Below are 5000 nucleotides of genomic sequence, written 5' to 3'. Positions count from 1 at the left end.
ATATACACACGCACATACATACATATATATATATACATATATATATATATATATATATATATATATATATATATATATACACACACATGTACGACGGGCTTCTTTCAGTTTCCGCCTACCAAATCCACTCACAAGGCTTTGGTCAGCCCGAGGCTATAGTAGAAGACACTTTCCCAAGGTGCCATGCAATGGGACTGAACCCGGAACCATGTGGTTGGTAAGCAAGTTACTTACCATATAACCACAATAAGATTTACCTACCAGTTCTTTGGTTCTCTACATTATATCTCAACTCTGTGCTTCTAATGTTCTTGTAATTTTAGAGACTATTCTTGTGACCATGCACTAGCTCTTGGTAATTTCAATTTCCTGGTCTTTAGAGATTTTAACAGCCACTTTTACAATGTTTATATTGTCTGTTGGACATATCACTTAAATAAGAGTATAAGATGAGACCATCTTGTCTTTTTTGACAATATCAGAGCAGTAATCTCTCATCTACTTATTTCTAAGTATTACTAATGCATCGATGGTCTTAGTAGTTGCATAGTTAACACAAACAGTCAAGATTGATTGGAAGAATTTTAGTGTGATATAAAATAAGATGGGATAAAGAAAGAGAGAAGCAAGCAGAGAAAGAGTGAGTGGGGAAGAGAGAGACAAAGAGACAGAGAGAGTGGCCTCACTAGAGAATTAGGAAAAATAAACAGTTTTGAGTTTGAATATCATATACATAATAAAAATCACTACTGTCTGAAAACTTGGTTTAATTTTAGAAAATAGTTGTAAAAGCAGAGACTGATATGGAATATTGATAAGGTCTGTCTCAGAGAAGATGAAGGATCAATAGATAACCAACATCTAAAATGTATTATTCTTTGTTATCTTACTTGTTTCATTCATTTGACTATGGCCATGCTGAAGCACTGCCTGAAGGGTTTAGCCAATCAAATCACAGCAACTCCAGTTGGTGACAAACACAAAGATATGCACATGCACACACATACACAGCTGCACATGTTTGCATGTATGTGTGTGTGTGCATATATATGATGACAAAGATAGGAAACCAAAATATAAAAATGGCAAAGTCAACCAATGACAACTTAGAAATATGGAAGAGAATATAAAAGCTGAATAGCTAAAAATAGTAAAAGATATACCATCTACCACCAGTCTACAATCTGCCAGCATCTTCCATCTACCATTATTTTACCATCTACCACCATTCAGCCATCTACCACCATTCTACCAACTCCCACCATCTGCCATCTACCACTGTTCTACCATTTATCATCAATCTGCAGTCTACCACAATTCTACCACTTATCACCAATTTGCTGCCCAAGATCATTCAACTATCTATCCCCAATTTTATCCTCTACAATCCTTCTACCTTCTACCCTGCCTCTAGCAACTATCACTAACCTACCCTCTGCCACCATCCTGCTTCTATTACCATTCTACTGACCAATGCACTCCAACCAAAACAGTGAGTAATGATTACACTGTATATGCACACCTGATGTTAGAATTATTAAACACAGCAGATGAAGGAATATTTTTTGTGTTTACATATCTTATTGCTTCTCTAAATAATACTGATTGGCAAATACAAAAACCTAGTGTATTACAGATAAAATGAGCTTGTTATATACTACAGATGTATCACTGATAACTGTATCATTAAATATATATATATATATATATATATATAAATATGCAGACATTTGTACAGTAACTTGTTATGAAGCTTTGCCGTGTTTCTCTTGGAAGTTTCTAGAATGTCTAGCGTTCCATTAATAAAAACAAGCTTGCTAACCCAGCTTTTCGCTCCTTAGTCAATTAAACTTAGAGCCATCTACATCGTTGCTCTGTCCATCTATTTCTCCACACCCTATAGCAGATATGACTGAAAGCCACTGCTTAGCTGTTGTTCTACATTTCCTGTCTCTGAACTTTCTTGCATAGATTATTTCTTTCAGCTAGTTTCTACAATTTGATTCCATTGGAAGAAGAATGAAATATATTTTTAGGTGCAGGAGTGGCTGTGTGGTAAGTAGCTGGCTTACCAACCACATGGTTCTGGATTCAGTCTCACTGTGTGGCACCTTGGGCAAGTGTCTGCTGCTGTAGCCTCAGGCTGACCAAAGCCTTGTGGGTGGATTTGGTAGATGGAAACTGAAAGAAGCCTCTCGTATATATGTATATATATATGTGTGTGTGTGTGTGTGTGTGTGTGTATGTATATGTTTATTTGTCTGTGTTTGTCCTCCCAACATCGCCTGACAACCGTTGCTGGTGTGTTTACGTCACCTTAACTTAGCGATTCGGCAAAAGAGACCAATAGAATAAGTACTAGGCTTACAAAGAATAAGTCCTGGGATCGATTAGCTCGACTAAAGGCGGTGCTCCAGCATGGCCACAGTCAAATGACTGAAATAAGTAAAAGAAGACAGTAAATATATAGATCCTGTATTTATTCTTTCATATCCTTATGAACTCTTGTATTAACATACATGCAGCTACATCAACACCTTGTACTGCCTATATATACCGCCACAAGTCCTTAATCTGTAGTCCTTTTTCTGTTTTTTTAGAAATAGGGGACGCATTGGATAATGTAACTGTATATAGTTGCTGAATATAAAAAAAAAAACTTGACAGACTTGGCTTAAGTACTTTGACTTTAGGCTTGTTTGATCAGGGTTGACCCTGGAGTTAGACAACATCAAAGCAGCGATACAACTTCTGACTGATGCTTATAAAGAATAATAATGATAGCAATAATGATAACAAAAACAACACCGATATCAATGATGATAATGATAGTAATAATTATGGAGAGGGGGGGAGGTAGAAAAATAGAGGAAGTATGATAATAAAGAAGAGGCATGTGCTAATCGAAGTGATTTATCAGTTAAACTGATCTTGGAATATCATTAATTACAATGTTAAAAGAGCAGGTCTAATACATACATAGATATATACATACATGCATATATACATACATGCATATATATGTGTGTTTGTGCACGTGTATTATATGTATTTATATATGTTGTATATGTGGGTACATGAGTATTTGTATGTATATATGAGTGTACTTATGTGTGTAAGAAAGTGATAGAGAGAAAGGAGTTTGTTTATGCGTGTGTGTGTGTGTGTATATCATAGTAATTATGACTGGTTATTCTTAAGTGGATAATTTACATAATCGAATATTTATCAAACTCATTAATATCATAAGATTTAATTAGCGAATCACCATTAATTTGGCAAAAATCAATATTAATCAGCTTGGTGATGTGCACCATAGAACAACAGGCCAGCCTCTGGTAAAGCGAGGCCAAGACCAAGATTCCATTCTATATTCGAATGTATTGCACTTCGCTTATCTCTATTGTTCACAATGGAAAACGAATATTGAGACCATCACATATCCTATAAACCACTCCAAAAATACTGGGGCATTATTCTTAAAACCTGTCTTGAATGACTCAACAAGAGAGAGATCAGCATGGTCCCTTAATCCAATCTAATAAATAGTAGTCACTTCTCTCTCTCTCTCTCTCTTTCTCTCTCTTTCTCTCTTTCTCTCTCTCTCTCTCCCTCTCTCTCTCTCTCTCTATATATATATATATATATATATATATAATCATACATGTACATACATACATATATGCATATACATATTGTGAGTGGATTTGGTAGATGGAAATTGAAAGAAGCGCGTCGTATATATATATATGTATGTATGTGTGTGTGTATGTTTCTGTGTCTGTGTTTGCCCCCCCCCCATGTGTGCATGTATATACATATATATTTTGTATGTATGCATGTGCTTTGTTACACACACACACACACACACACACACATACATACATATATCCATGCATACATATTCACAAACACTGGGAAAGCCTCTTAGCTCAAAAAATCTTGATACTTCATTAGCGACCAGCTTAAACTTTCTCAAGAAGAACTTAAATCAAACCCAACGAAACATCACACATAGATACATTGGCAGAATATTCCCACCAAAACTTCTATCAAGTGTAAACATAATAAGCAGGATATTGTTGTTTAGAACAATCATGAAAATGTATGTAGTCATAGAGGTTAGCTGCCCCACTGATGTGAATATTTCTTTGAAAATCAAAAAGAAAGAAGATATAAACAATGGCTTTGAAACTGCCAATTTCTATATTCATATTATAAATTCATATTTAAACAATAATAATTGATGCACTTTATTTTGTGAATAAAAGCCAAAGTGATAAACTGGATCAGTTAGGTATTCCAGTAAAATAATCAACCATCTAATTTGCACATTGCAAATACAATTTGTAAGTGGAACAGTAAAAAATATGCAATACATTTTTCAGGCTTTGTTAGAAATGGTTCTTCCTTATAGGAGAGATTTCAGATAGAACAGAGTATACATGCATACATCTGATTCTGGTTTATGTAATAACAAAACGGATAATGATGTGTTTTACATTGGTTCCAACATTCAAATAAGAATTGTAAATAGAAATAAGAAACAACAAAATGTGTGACAATGAGACGGTGAATGTAACAATGTTGAGTTGACTTACATATTTGTAACTGGACTGAATTATAGCCAGAAGCTTGTTATCATATCTTAAAAACACTGACAAAAGTCCTCTTCGAGTGTTAGGTTCACATCTCACCAGGCACAAACTCTTTGCGGTGTCTGTCTTCAGTATACCTGTGTCCTCTTATACTAAGGCTATATCTTCTTCCTGTAAACCTGAGTGTTTTATATCTTCTCTGTGTATGATTCTTCTATGTTTTTTTTTGTTTTCTATGTGCCTGTGTTCTCTTAGCCTAAAATTATATCATCTGCTTCCTGTATGCCTGTGTCTGTTATATCTTCTGTATACCCGAGTCTTCTATATCTTATTTTCTGTACGCTTGCATCTTAAATATGGGCTTAGATATTACTGATGTCTAACAAAGCAAGAGACTGACAA

General features: G+C 34.8%; 1 protein-coding gene across 3 annotated transcripts in view; it reads right to left on the bottom strand.

Moving 5' to 3' along the window:
- LOC106873718 (uncharacterized) overlaps positions 1–5000 on the bottom strand; it is a 53794-nt gene that overhangs the window by 18084 nt on the left and 30710 nt on the right. The window contains exon 1 of one of the 3 annotated variants that reach the window (XM_014921194.3): positions 4602–5000. This exon is cut by the window's right edge and continues 393 nt beyond it. The exons of the other annotated variants lie outside the window; for them this stretch is intronic. The gene's annotated coding sequence lies outside the window, so the exon portion shown is untranslated. The remainder of the gene's footprint in view (positions 1–4601) is intronic. 3 annotated transcript variants of the gene reach the window in all.

Source organism: Octopus bimaculoides, chromosome 12 (assembly GCF_046866305.1).
Source record: "Octopus bimaculoides isolate indiv1 chromosome 12, ASM4686630v1, whole genome shotgun sequence".
Lineage (NCBI taxonomy): Eukaryota > Metazoa > Mollusca > Cephalopoda > Octopoda > Octopodidae > Octopus > Octopus bimaculoides.
This window is presented reverse-complemented; position numbering and strand designations above follow the sequence as displayed.